The sequence below is a fragment of the Lissotriton vulgaris genome, chromosome 3_1, assembly GCF_964263255.1.
Source record: "Lissotriton vulgaris chromosome 3_1, aLisVul1.2, whole genome shotgun sequence".
In the NCBI taxonomy this organism is placed as follows: Eukaryota; Metazoa; Chordata; class Amphibia; order Caudata; family Salamandridae; genus Lissotriton; species Lissotriton vulgaris.
Window position 1 is genome coordinate 1,063,832,353 of NC_141689.1, and position 14,969 is coordinate 1,063,847,321.

Genomic DNA, 14,969 nt, shown 5'->3' on the forward strand with positions numbered 1-14,969 from the left:
CCTGAGGAAGTCGGGTGAGCCTGGCACTGTGGGACCCTGTGCGGAGAGAAAGTGGCAGGGTGAGGCCCTGACCCCGGGGTTGTAGCGACGGCGGCCGCGCTGGGGTCCCGGCACAGGAGCGGGGTGCCACGTTCCCTGATTACCTGAGAGCCGCATAGGCTGCGAGGAAGAAGGCATTCCGGCCTAGCGCATGTGCTCGGAGGCCTAGCCGCTGGAAGCGGTTAGACATGAAGAGGAGGCTTCTTGGGGCCCGTTCGTCTGCGGAGGCCCGGCTTTGGGCGGGTTCCCGGCAAAGAGCATCAGTGAGGCCCCTGAAGGTGAAGAGCAAGTGGTAGCTGGCCTAGCTGCTCCTCGAACACGGACGTAGATGCCATTGCAGTGGCCCATACTAGTGGAGCGGCGTGGAAGACACGAGACGGCCCGGGCGTGGACCTTGCATTGCATTGCGAGGTAGCCGGTGTTGCGTGACGATAGAGTGTGTGGAGGGACCTTTTGGGTGCCCCCCCGGGCCACACTGGAACCCACTGATAGAGGCCCCGAGGTCTGCCTGTGGCAATGAACAGGGTCCGAAAGGACAAGACGGGAAAGGAGGGCCCCTCGAAGATCCCGATGGCGACCTCTACGCCGGAAGCGGCTCCGGCCGCGCGGAAAGACGACGCGGAGGCCCCTGCGACCAAGGCCTTTATGATTGAACTATTCTCGGCCATCAAGGAGGACATAGCTGAGCTACGCTCGCAGCTGGCATCGGATCTCAGGGAGGTGCGACGAGATGTGGATGTGTGGGGGAGCGAGTCGCGACATTAGAGGAGCACGACTTGGAGGCAGCAGAGAGTATCCACCAGCTCCAGCAAGAAGTGATACGTCAATCGGAGCAGAACTTGGACTTACAAGCCCACGCAGAAGATTTAGAAAATCGGTCCAGCCAGAATAACATCAGGATACGAGTGGTACCGTGGAAAGGCGAGGGCTCGGACTTGCGGGGATACGTAGAAGCACTCTTCAGGCGCATTCTGCAAGAGGAGGACTTGCCGCCTATCCAAATGGATCGCGACCACCGGGTGGGGCTTCCTTGGGGTGCCAAAGCTCCCCCACCGGACATTTTGGTCTGCGTGCATGATTTCCAGCTAAAGGAGAGGATTCTGAGGAAAGCGCGTGACTTCTCCCCTCTACAGTTCCGCGAGCACCGTCCATTGCTTTATCAGGACCTTGCTGCACCCACCCTGATTAAACGGCGTGAATTCAAGCCCATTACGACCTTTCTGCACGAGCAAAAGGTGCCCTACTCCTGGGGTCACCCCTTCAGACTCATCTTCAAATGAAAGGCTAAGCTCGTTCAAGTACGATCTCTGGACACTGCATACAACATTGTTGGGCTGGACCGACCATCTTCTGACACCGGAGATGGGGGCTCGCCCGGCAGGCGTCGACGAACCTCAGGGGAGTCTTCTTGGGGGGCTCCGCATCAGTCTTTTGAACATTCTGGGAATAGTTGGGGAAAGATGGAAGTTCCTGAGTCAGGCCTCGCTAGTGTTGTCCTTGGGGTCATGTCTGCTGCTTTTCTCCTCTTTTTTTAGACGAGTATGGGTAAAGATTTGAAAATTGTTAGTTTAAATGTTCGAGGCCTTAATAGTCCTGTTAAGCGCGCTGCCATTCTATCGCTGTTGGAAGGGGCGGAAGGGGATGTGTGTCTGCTGCAGGAAACTCACCTCCTTGCCAAAGATACCAAGAGGATGAGGGACAGGCATTTTCTAATACAGCTATGGTCCTCATGCGCAGCGAAGAAGCAGGGGGCAGCCATTCTAGTTAGCGCCAAAGCCCACTGTAAGGTTCTGTCCCGGGTGTTGGATATCAGGGGGCGCTTCCTGGCGGTTAGGATGCAAGGTGGAAACACACACTTCACAGTGGGTTCGCTGTATGCTCCGAGTACTCACCAGGAGCCCTTCTTGAAGATGGCGCTTGCAGAGGTACTGGCCTCCCCAGATGTATGTGTGTTGGTGGGGGGCGACCTGAATGTAGTGAATTCGGTGACGTGGCTGGCTTCAGGGTGAACTTTTCTAAATCCCAGATCCTCAACATCTCGATCCCAGCGGCAGACGTACATGACTTGCAGACGGACTTTGCCTTCCAGTGGGTTCACTCTGATATCCCTTACCTGGGGATCCGTCTTGCTCCTACTATAGCGCAGACAGTCTCCCTCAACTACAAGACCTTAGTTGAGCAAACAACCAAATCGCTGTCTGACTGGTCCCGTTTGCAACTTGCCTGGTTCGGTCGAATGGCAGCCGTCAAAATGACGATTTTTCCACCCCTCTTATACGTTTTCCAAATGCTGCCTCTGAGTCCCCCGCCAGGGGTGTTAAAGAAGCTACAAGGGCTACTTACTAAATTCCTATGGAACCACAAGCGCCCACTGCTGGCCTCCTCGGTGATTACAGCCCCTCGGGCTAGTGGTGGGTTGGGTTTTCCCTCATTGCTGGCATATTATCAAGCGACTTGCCTTCGCTTTATCCTCGAGTGGAACAGACCTCTTTCCAGTAAGCACTGGCTCTTTATGGATCAGGCTGTGGCGGGCTGCAATATCTGGCGAGAGTTATGGCTCCCTCGCAAACATAGAGCCTGGGGTTTATACTCGTCCCCAGTAACTTTACCGACTATGAAGGCATGGGTCCTCCTGGTGCAGCGCTCTCCCCTCACCCATGACGCCCATTGTAGATAACCCGGATTTCCCTCCTGGTTGCTCATCCCCGATCTTCCAGCGCTGGAGAGAAGAGGGCTGCAAGAAGGTGGGCCACCTCTTTGACCTTGATGGCCTTGATGGCCTGATCCCGTTCTCCTTGCTTTGCAGAGACCACTTTTTCCTCCCTGTGTCCGCCGCCTTTTCCTACTCGCAGGTGGCACACTGGGTCACTCAATCTCCTAATATCGCCGATATGTCCCGCTCCTTAACGGCGCTGGAACGCTGGGTGGTCTGCAAAAAGGATGACCGTAAACTTATATCTCACCTCTACGCATTGATCCTCGCGCGCCCTAAGGCACCACGCACTAAGGCACAGGTACGCTGGGAGATGGAACTGGGCCGCCCGCTGACACATAAGGAGTGGGAGAAGGTGTTTTATCGGGCACAACATACAGCGTCCAACGTGGCGGGCGCAGAATCGGCCTACAAAATGGTGTCCTATTGGTACCATACCCCTATAAGGATTAAGGCGTGGGACCCGAAAAGTTCGGGGCTTTGCTGGCGAGGCTGTGGGGCTTCCGGTACATTAACACACTTGCTATGGCGCTGCCCGAAGCTGGAACGTTACTGGAAGGCGGTCCTTGCTGATATTGATGAGGCGTTTTACATTGCGTTCCCCCGGACTCCGGAGCATGTGCTCTTGGGGCTTCCGCATCAGAAGGCGTTCCCCCTGCGCTCTATGAGGGGCAAGCAGATAGCCATGGCCTTGCTAGCAGCGCGCTTAGTTATTCTTGCGCAATGGCGCTCCATCGACGCCCCTGACCCAGGAGACTGGATCCGCCGACTGTGGCATTTGTTGGCTATGGAAAAGCTCTCACTGTGTGTGGAAGGCAAAGGCGAGGTCTATGTGGAAATGTGGGAACCATTTATCCATCTCCTATCCCGTGATTTGCGCGAGGTTACATGTCCCAAGTACTTGCAGGTCCTGCAGCTTATCCCGGTGGTCCCTCAGAAGGCAGCAAAATAAACGTGGAGGGACAGGTGTGTGCTAGATAAAAGGGGGCCCTTAGTAGATGTGGGAGGAATAGCAGTGACTGATGCGGAGGTGGGAGGAGGGTGGGTGGGTTGGAAGGGGGTAGGGGGAAGGGGTGTGGGGTGGTGGGAGTGGCGTTTATTTTGTGTTATTGGTGTTGTTTTTCCCGTATAATGCAGTGCATAATAAAAGCTGTGCCTCTCCATCCGGGCTTTGCTGGTGTCCTCGCCTAGTCGCCCCCCGGGGTGTAGACTCCATGGTTGTGTTCTCTTTGATAGTTGATTTGCGCTCTGCCGGCCGGTGGATGTAGGCAGCTACGCTGTGTTACCTGTTGCTATACTGCTCAATAAAAATGATTGATTCTGATTCTAAAAAAAAAAAACACCCCGCTATGATACAGCAGCTCTCCCTTGAATCTCACCAATCCATGAGGTAGGAGGGAAGAGTTTTGTGAGTGACTCGCAGTATTATGGGCCCCACTGATGAGTAAATGTATGATTTAGGGCTTCAGGGAAAGGTGATATGATATTAGAAATTATTTCTGGAGAACCGCTGCAGCACTTTCACCTTCCCCGCTGCCATCACAACGTATTGACACGTCAAGGACGTCTGGGGCTCCAGAAGCCCCGTCCCCCAGTACTTCTGAATCGCAGCCAGCAGAGCTGCATGTAGCAAATAGCCACCTCTAGGTAGGCCATATCTGTCTTGCAGTGCCTGGAAAGGCAGGAGGGCCCCTCCTTATATAAGTCCCCAATCATCTGTAGTCCTAAATCTTCCCACTCCGCCAGCGCAGACCAGCCCCCCGGTGCAGGAAGACCGTACATGGGGGATCTCCGATGCATACGGGCATGGAACACCACTCCTACGCTTGTAACCATTCCAGCTTGCTCTGAGCACTCGCTCCTCACTCGTCAATGAGTTGAGTCGTAATCGTTGTCCAAGTACCACATATGAGAGAATATGCCTCGACACTCACCTGTCTTCCAGTCCTTCCGGCCCCCTAAATTCCCTAGCTACTGCCTGCGTAAGCCACTGCAGCTTGGCCACCAAATATTACACTTCAAAGTCCGGGACCGCCCATCCTCCTGCGCTGCTAGGCCTCATCATCATGGTCAGTGCCACCCGCCTTCCATTCCCCCACAGAAAACCCCCCACCATGGATCTCAGCTCCCTGAACACCGAGCCCGAGATCCCGATCAGCAGCGTCCTGAAGTAATATAAAAGTCTAGGCAGCGCTACCATCTTCAGCAGCGCCACTTTACCCGCTACCCGCTACAGAGAGAGGCAGAGTGCCCCAAAACGCCATACTCCCTTTGAGCCCTCGCACTGCTCTGCTCACATTGCCCTCCTATAAATCCGCCTGTTCATGGTAGATGTTAGTACGCGGTGGCCATTTTCTACCCAGTTTGACACATTTTCGCTGTTACACAGGTTTAAATGAGCACCGGAGCAGCACAACAATTGCTCCTTTCCCACTTGCTCGTCCAGGCTCCCAGCGACGCCCTGCCTTTGTGATAGAGTGGGGCTGGATAATTGTTTGTATAGGATTTGCCTAGAGTGGTGTTTGGCAAGCCCTCCCTCCACATTCAAATTTGTTCCTGTACAAAACTGTCTTCATTTTGCTTGCTCATTTGTGCATTGGCTTGCCTGGGGGTTTATTCACTCCCCTTATTGGCTTATTTGGCTCTTAGTTGCAGTTAGTATCTGCACAATTCAGCCCTACCTTATTTAGGCTCCATGTTTTGCACAGTGCTTGTTTGCTCTAATTTAGTGAGTGCATGATTACGATGCCTCGTTTTTAAAACTGCTGCTCCTTTTAAAAATTAACTGTGCTTCATGATTACGATGTCACTCTTTTAAACTGCTGCTCCTTTTAAAAATTAACTGTGCTTCATGATTACGATGTCGCTCTTTTAAATCTGCTGTTTCTTTTAAAAATTGACTTTACTACATTTGCACATTTTCTTGCTGGCTCCTACCTGTTAGAGGCTCGCCGCCCCCCTCATCGCGCTATTCCTGCCAGCGCCCCGGTCCACCACAGGTTTTCCCGTTTGTTGTGGAGGGCGCCGGCATACATTTTGAGCCCCTGCCCTCATTGGTCACAGAGGGTCACACGCTGCTCTGCATTCAGACGCCACCTTATTTAGGCTCCATGTTTTGCACAGTGCTTGTTTGCTCTAATTTAGTGAGTGCATGATTACGATGCTTTGTTTTTAAAACTGCTGCTCCTTTTAAAAATGAACTGTGATTCATGATTACGATGTCGCTCTTTTAAACTGCTGCTTATTTTAAAAATTAACTGTGCTTCATGATTACGATGTCGCTCTTTTAAATCTGCTGTTTCTTTTAAACATTTACTTTGCTACATTTGCACATTTACTTGCTGGCTCCTACCTGTTAGAGAGGCTCGCCGCCCCCTCATCGTGCTATTCCTGCCAGCGCCCCGGTCCACCACAGGTTTTCCCGATTGTTGTGGAGGGCGCCAGCATACATTTTGAGCCTCTGCCATCATTGGTCACGGAGGGTCACGCGCTGCTCTGCATTCAGGCGCCACCTTATTTAGGCTCCATGTTCTCCTCCGCGCTCAGCAGACGAGCGCAGCGGGCGCGCACCGAAGTCGCGCCTAAGTCAAGCCCGTCTGCACCCGTCCCGCTGAGTTCGCGCTAGGGACCAGGGATGCCGGCTGCTCCCCTACCCATCCCCAAGTAAGTACCCTTTACTCAACGCAATCGCTCTTGGCTCTAAAACCCCTCAGAAAGTCCTGCCACCACACCTTCTGCCCTGAGGCACTCATAGGTGCACTTAGTTGCAGATGCAATCATAGTCGCCTTAGAAAAGTGAATGCCTTGAAGGTGCAGCCGGTTACTGGGGTGTCCAAATCCCTCCTCCAGGTTACTCAAGAAGGCTTTCTCATTAATGCGAGATCCTTAATAATAACATTACCTTTAAAGATTTTGTTTCATCGAGGAAACCCTCCTGGGTATTCATTACTGCAACCTGGGCGTCAGAATCCTCAGGTCCCGATTTCGTAGACGCAATTCCCAAGAGCTATGCTCTGACTAGGATGGACAGAATTGGGCGAAGAGGAGGAGGGTTAGGAATACTATACAAGAGCTCCTCCATCTGTCGCACCAAATGCCTCTCTACTCCCTCAGACATATTCCATGCCATGTATTTTTCCATTAATTCCACTCCCTCAGTCTCTTTCTCTGGCCTCCTATTTTACAGGCCTCCAGGTCAAGTCAAGTCAAGTCAGAGAATTTATATAGCGCACTACATACCCAGAGGGTCTCAAGGCGCTAAGGAGGGGGAGGAGGATTACTTGTCAAATATCCACGTTTTAAGTTGCTTTCTGAAAGCTAGGTGGTTCTGGGTAAGGCGAAGGTAAGTGGGGAGTGAGTTCCATGTTTTAGCAGCCAGGTAAGAGAAGGATCTGCCTCCCATGGTGGTCTTGTTGATGCGAGGTACAGTGGCGAGGGCTTGGCTGGAGGAACGTAGTTGGCGGGAGGGGGTGTAGAAGGACAGTCGTGAGTTGAGGCATTCTGGTCCGATGTCGTAGAGTGATTTGTGTGCGTGGGTTAGCAGTCGGAAAATGATTCTCTTATTGACGGGTAGCCAGTGGAGGTCTTTCAGGTGACCAGAGATGTGTTCGTTGCGTGGGATGTCTAATATGATTCTGGCTGAGGCGTTTTGGATTCGTTGGAGTTTCTTTTGGAGTTTAGCGGTAGTGCCTGCGTAGAGGGTGTTTCCGTAGTCCAGTCGGCTCGTGACCAGAGCATGGGTGACTGTTTTCCTGGTTTCGGTGGGGATCCAGCGAAATGTTTTTTTGAGCATGCAAAGAATGTTGAAGCAGGATGAGGATACGGCGCTGACTTGTCTGTTCATTGAAAGTGAAGAATCCAGGATAACGCCTAGGTTCCGTGCGTGGTCTGTCGGGATGGGTGCTTTTCCAAGGGCTTCCGGCCACCAAGAGTTGTCCCATGCAGAGGGGGATGTACCTAGGATGAGGACTTCTGTTTTATCTGAGTTCAGTTTCAGACGGCTGTGTTTCATCCATTCAGCAACTTCTTTCATTCCTTCGTGTAGGTTAGTTTTGGCGGTGCTGGGGTCCTTGGTGAGAGAAAGGATCAGTTGAGTGTCATCCGCGTAAGAGATGATGTTGAGGTTGTGTTGGCGGGCGATGGTCGCGAGGGGGCTCATGTATACGTTGAAGAGGGTGGGGCTGAGAGAGGATCCTTGTGGTCGCCACAGATGACTTCGGTGGCCTCGGACTTGAATGGTGGAAGGCGGACTCTCTGGGTTCTTCCGGTGAGGAACGAGGTGATCCATTCAAGTGCTTTTCCATGTATTCCGATGTTGCTGAGGCGTTGTAAAAGGGTGCTGTGGCAGACTGTGTCGAATGCTGCAGAGAGGTCGAGGAGGATGAGGGCGACTGTGTCTCCATTGTCCAGTAGAGTTCGAATGTCGTCTGTTGCTGCGATGAGGGCGGTCTCAGTGCTGTGTTTTGCTCGGAAGCCAGATTGTGAGGAGTCGAGGGATTTGTTGGCTTCGAGGAAAGCGGCGAGCTGGTTGTTGACAGCTTTCTCGATTACTTTGGCCGGGAATGGAAGGAGCGAGATGGGGCGGTAATTTTTGAGTTCGGTGGGGTCCGCTGTGGGTTTTTTCAGAAGGGCGGTGAGTTCAGCGTGTTTCCAGTTTTCCGGAAAGGTGGCGGAGTTGAAGGAGCAGTTGATGACGTCTCGGAGGTGCGGTGCTATGACGGAGTCTGCTTTGTTGAAGATGTGGTGAGGGCATGGGTCTGTGGGGGATCCTGAGTGGATGGAGTTCATCAGGCGGATGGTGTCCTCAGTGGAGATTGGGTTCCAGTCGTTAAGGGTGTTCGCGGGGGGAGAGTGTTCAGCATGTGGTTGGGTGGGTTGGGCTCCGGGTTGGTTGTCGAAGCTGTTGTGGATGTCTGCAATCTTGTTGTGGAAGAATGAGGCTAGGGAGTCGCAGAGGGCTTGAGAGGGGGTGATGTCGTTGGAGTTGGCAGAGGGATTGGAAAATTCCTTGACGATGTTGAAAAGTTCCTTGCTGTTGTGGGCATTGTTGTCAAGTCGATCCTTGAATGCTGTTTTCTTGGCCTTTCGGATTAGTTGGTGGTGAGTGCGGGTGGCGTTTTTGAAGGCGTCCTTGGTGCTGGTGGTTGGGTCTTTTTTCCAAGCTTTTTCAAGGGTGCGGCAGAGTTTCTTGGACTTCTTAAGATCATCATTGAACCATGAGGCCTTCTTGTTGCCAGGTTTGCTTTGACGTTTTTTCAGTGGTGCTAAGGTGTCGGCGGTGTTGGATAACCATAGGGTGAAGTTGGCGGCGGCTAGGTTTGGGTCCGAGGAGTGGGCTGGGGTGTTTAGAAGGAGCGATGAGGAGATCTGGTCGGTGGTGATTTTGTTCCAGTTTCTTTGCAGAGTTGGTTGGAGGTGGTTGGTGGGTTTGGGCTTGTTGTAGGTGAAGTGAACGCAGCTGTGGTCAGTCCAGAGGAGATCCGTAGTGTGGCTGAAGGAGACATGATTGCTGGAGGTGAAGATAGGGTCGAGTGTGTGACCTGCGATGTGGGTGGGGGAAGTGACCAGTTGTTTAAGTCCGAGGTTAGCAAGGTTGTGCAGGAGGGTGGTGGTGTTGCGGTCGTTGATCTTTTCAAGGTGAAAGTTGAGGTCTCCCAGAAGGATGTATTCTTTGGAGGGGAGCGCGTGTGGAGTGATGGAGTCCGTGATGTCTTCACTGAATTTTGCGCGGGGTCCTGGTGGTCTGTAGAGGAGGGTGCCTCTGAGTGTGGTTTTGGGGTCGATGTGGATCTGGAAGTGAAGGTGTTCGGAGTTGGCGAGGTTGGCGTCAGAGCTGGTTGAGATGCGGATTGATTTCTTATGGACGATAGCGATTCCTCCTCCTGTGTGGCTGGTACGGTCTTTGCGAGTGATCTTATAGTCTTCAGGGATGGCAATGGTGATGTCTGGTGCGGAGGAAGCATTCATCCATGTTTCCGTTAGGAAGGCGATGTCTGGAGAAATGGTGTCTAGTAGATTCCATAGGTCAATGGCGTGCCTGTGGACCGAACGGGTGTTGAGAAGGATGCATTGTAGGTGGTTGGGGTCGGGAGTCAGTGGTGTGGTCGTAGCGGAGATGTTGTCGGTGCCGCTGAATTTGCAGGAGTAGCAGGAGAAAGGTCCATGGGTTTGTCCAGGGGCGGCTTGGACGCAGTTGGGGGCGCGACCGGGGTTAAGGGCTAGGAGGGTGGCGGCATCGTAGGTAATGCGGGAGGGCTGGGCAGCGCGAGGGGCAGGGGGTCTGGCGCTGGGCGCAGTCCAGGCGCGGACGGGCGTAGACGGGCTTACCTTTGGCGCACCTTCTGCGCGGGTTGGGCGCGGTCGCTGCGCGTGAACGCTGCGCGCGGGGGTAACTGTCATATATGGAGGGTGGGGGGGAGGGGCGAGGGCGTCTCAGCTGGGAGGCGGGGCGGGCTGGAGACTACCACAACAACAACAAAATGGAGGCGGAGGGGGGGGGAGTACAGTGAACGCGCTGAAAACACCGTTCAAAACAGCGTAAATATCACCCAGAGATTCAGGCACAGCTCAGCGGCGATCAGGCAGGCAACAGGCAGATACAACAGAGTATAAATTAATGCAGAGCGGCAATGAAGCTGAAATCGGCAATTAATGCAGTGCGCAATGAGGCTGAAATCGGCTATTTGCAAGCAGCAGGCAGCAGATTAAAAAAGCAGTAATGTGAAGCAGCGCTAGCAATAGCACAACGATACCAATATCCTCGAGGGACACAGGGGAGCGACCACTCAACTCGGGGAGAGGAGCGAGTCACGGCGCCTATCAGGAAGGAAGCGCTGGTTATAGTCAGTGGGAGGGCGTCTCAGCTGGGAGGCGGGGCAGGCTCGAGACTACCACAATAACAACAAAATGGAGGCGGAGGTCCCAGATCTACCTTTAGCCAAGACATGATGAAAGTACTAGAATCTTTTATTGACAGATCCAACATCACCCTTCTAGGTGATTTTAATTTCCAACTGGAAAACATGAGTTCCATAGACACCCTTTCCCTGGTGGAAACCCTAGACTCATGCGGCCTGACTCAACTTGTGGATAGCCCCACTCATTTAGCGGGCCACACGCTTCATGGAGTTTTCTTTTTGAGCCCAGACTGAAGACTGGCACCCCAATCCCGCCTGCCTGGTCAGACCATCTGGCCATTCCCCTGGAGTTTAAATTCCACCGTACTGTCTCCTCCCTCTCGGACACTAGGAGATGGGAACTCAGAAGGAATTTTAAGGAGATTAACAATCAGACTCTCGCTCCATTTATGAATAGACTAAGGCCCCTCATAATGAAGGATACTAATTCCGCTGCTCTTGAATTCTCAAACATTCTTTCTGGGGCTGTGGACATCCTGGCTCCTGCCAAACAGCACTACTCTGCCAGAAAGAGCCCTTCAGCTCCCTAGTTTTCAGAAAGGCTCAGGTCGCTGAGGCAGGGATGCCACAAACAGGAGAGGCTCTGGCGGGCTCATCTTGAGCCCTTGGAGAAGGATCAACATAAACGTCTCCTAAAAAAATACAAGCTAGCAATAATTGAAGAAAAGAGGGTTCATTTTGCTAACCTGACTGCCTCCCTGACCTCCCCCAGACACCTGTTTAAGATTATAGACTCCCTCTCCGCCCCCCAGGCTGTGGACCCCATAGTGGAAACCCAGGAGCTCTGTGATAGAATCTCGACTTTCTTCCATTCCAAAATTGCAGATATCTATAACCCCCTTAAATCCCTTAACCTTGACCTGGGTTCTCCCCCACTCCCTGCCCTTCCCACAGTTGGGTGTCGGGACGAATGGACCCCGCACTAGCCTCCTTAATTTCCCTCTCCTTAACCTGGAGGGGATCAATCAGCTCCTTGACAACACCAAATGTGGCTCCCCTCTGGACCCTTGTATGCTTAAGGTCTTGAAGGCCTGTAGGGAAATGGTTATTCCTCCCCTTTTAGAGGTGATGAATTTGGCAATCACAGAGGGAATCTTCCCTCTTTCATGGAAGATGGCGGTCGTTCAACCACTCCTGAAGAAGGCCACTCTGGACCCTGGAGTCTTGAAAAACTTCCGGCCTATTTCTTTACTACCTGCCCCTGCAAAAATACTTGAATCACACCTTAACCTAAGCTCCTTCTTGGATGATTCCACCCTGCTAGATGTGTCACAACATGGCTTTAGAAGAGCCCACAGTACCGAATCCGCCCTTACTGTGGTCATTAACAACATCCCTTCCAAGGTCGATAAGGGCCATACCACCTTTCTGGTCCTGCTCGACCTCACTGTGGCCTTCGTCACCCTGTCTCACTCTGTCTTGGTTTCTCGGCTCAGGGAGATAGGAGTCGGATGTCCAGCTCTAAGTCTCTTGGCCTCTTTCCTCAACCAAAGAGAACAAAGGGTGAAGTTGGGTGAATTTCTTTCTCCCTCCAAACCTGTGCAGTGTGGGGTCCCTCAAGGATCCTCTTTAAGTCCTACACTCTTTAACATTTATGTTACCCCACTTGCCAGGGTATTGAGATCTTTTGGGCTTGAGGTGTTGTCATACGCCGACGACACCCAAATTAGGGTTTCTCTCACACAGTCTGTGAGTGACTCTGCCCTGAACTTTAGGAACTGTATGGAGGCAGTATCCCAATGGATGATCCAGAACTACCTAAAGTTAAATGGAGAGAAGACAGAGGTCCTGATCTTTGGGGGCAATCAGGACGTCTGGTCTAACGACTGGTGGACTGCTTCCCTTGGGGATTGTCCCCTTCCTTCCCAATCCGCCAAGAATCTGGGGGTACTGATAGATACCTCACTCTCTTTTGACCGCCAGGTCAGCAGGACTGTTTCTACCTGCTGTTGTATCATCAGGATCCTCAGAAAGATCGCTCACTGCCTCTCCCCCGATGATCGGAAGCAAGCCGCCGTGGCACTCGTTTCCTCGAGACTGGATTACTGCAATGCGCTTTATGTGGGTATTAATAAGAGCCTTATTCAGCGCTTGCAGATAGTGCAAAATGCGGCGGCTAAGATGGTTCTCAATCTTCCTAGGCTTTCCTCAGCATCTTTGGCCAGGAAAAACCTACACTGGTTGCCTATCCAGTCTAGGATTTCTTTCAAGATCCTCTGTCTCGCTCATGGGGCTGTGTATGGTTCTGGCCCAGAGGGTATCAGGTCCCTCCTCCACTCTTACGCCCCCAGCAGAGCCCTTTGCTCATCTAATAAAAATCTTCTCTCAGTTCCCAGATTTGCAAAAGCTAGGTGGGGAGGTAGAGCCTTCTCTACCTTGGTGCCTAGGCTTTGGAATTCCCTTCCCCCTGAACTGGCAGGACACCCTTCCTTGTGCTTTTCCGTAAAGCATTAAAAACATGTTTTTTTGTAGAGGCTTACCCGTAATTATGCACTAGGAGAAATATAGACTGTATGACCTGACTGGCGCCTTGATGCCCTTGGGCTAAGTTGTGCGGTACACGTTTCCCTTCATTCATTCATTCATTCTAGTTGTGTTTTAGGGCCTGTCCTCCAGTGGGAAGGCGTGTCACTTTACTGTGGCATTATGTCAGATTTCTATTTTGAAGAGGACTATTTGGATGAAGAACCCTCTGGGTCCATGGAGCAAGAGCTTGTTGAGGCTCTAGACGCTGGTGTACAACACTCTGTTAATAAAGCTTTGGTCAGAGCCATTGAGTGTAGGAAGGTGGATACCTGACTATGGTTACACCAGATTTTTTGCCTAGTGTTTAGCTGGTTTTCGACTTAGTTGGCCTGGGATCCTGCTAATCAGGACCCCAGGCTATCTGCTCTCTCTGTAAAATGGATTCCATGTACCTTAGGTACATCTCCAATTGGATATTGGGTCACCTTATGAGGCACTGTAGTGTGTACTATAGGTACCCAGGGCATAGGTGTATCCAAGGCCTACCAGGGGCTGCAGCATATCTTTTGCCACCCCTGGCTGGCCATCCAATTGACACAACTGGCTGATCACTCAGCTGGGGCAGGGTGGTGTAATCCCCCCTTGCTTAGATATAGTATGCCTATATCTGACCTTATATCTGGACACATATACACCTATAAGTCACTCATTCGGCAGGCCTTAACAATCCTGGAGGCAGAGTGCTTGGTCTTATATGAGATGGTGCTCTAGCATGAGCTGAGCCTGTCTGCAGCTTTCGGGACCATGTCCTTATAGCTGTTCTGGGAAATTGCCATACCATATACTCTTAAGTGCATTATGTACCTCGCGGTCAGATGCTATCTTTGGTTTGGCTTTATCAAAACATGTCGTGTAAGGTATCATACGCTTTGGAATACTACCCCCTCACCAGCCCTGGCGACGGGGGTAGCATTCCACCCGTCTAGAGGGAGAAGACATGTTACTTTCCTTAAACGCGGTTAAAACTAACCAGAGCCTCAGCATCACAAAATGGATGCTGCTGCCACAGACACAAGTCTGGCCTCCTGCTGCTGACCGAAACTCCGGCAGGGGAGGCCTGGACAAAAGGTTTCCTGTTACAGGGAGGTGCTAGCACCACCCCAGACAGGAGATAGTAGATTAGGGCAGGGAGGGCTGAATGAAACTAGACACTGCCTAGGGCACACAAGGTGGTCCATGCATAGCCCAGTTCAAACCGGTGCTGGGGCATTCCAGCCCCAGCTCTGGTGTGAAACTGGACAAAGGGAAAGGGGTGTAACCACCCCCTTCTGGGTCCCACCCATAGGAGGGACCTAGCAGGAGATCTAGCCCCTTGATTTGGAATAAAGGTAGGAGCTGTGCCCCAAGACATTAGATCAGCCTGACTGAAACTTTGAAATGAAACTCTGGACCCTTCGACATCCTACTCAACGTAGAAGACTGAAGAATCTCCCTTGTGGTCAAGGAGTGACCACCCTACACAAGCAGGCACCATCAGCGCTCAAAGGTTGTCTTTGTTGTTGCTCCCGCCGGAGCTCGAACGACAGAGACCGACAAGAACCAGACTTCCAAACATCCAACAGTCCGATCCACAGTCCCAGCAAAGCTGAGACCCGTGGAGGCGACGGGAGACGTGGGACGGGCCATCTTGGAAAGCCAGCAAAGTGCTTCCTGTGCAGCTCCCGAGGCACCCTCGAATCTGTGCATTGGGGATTGAGAAGCCCCAGCCCGAGCAGTTTTTGCACCAAAGATCACCTCTTCTCACTCACCGAGTGATACGTGGGGCCCTTTTGCAT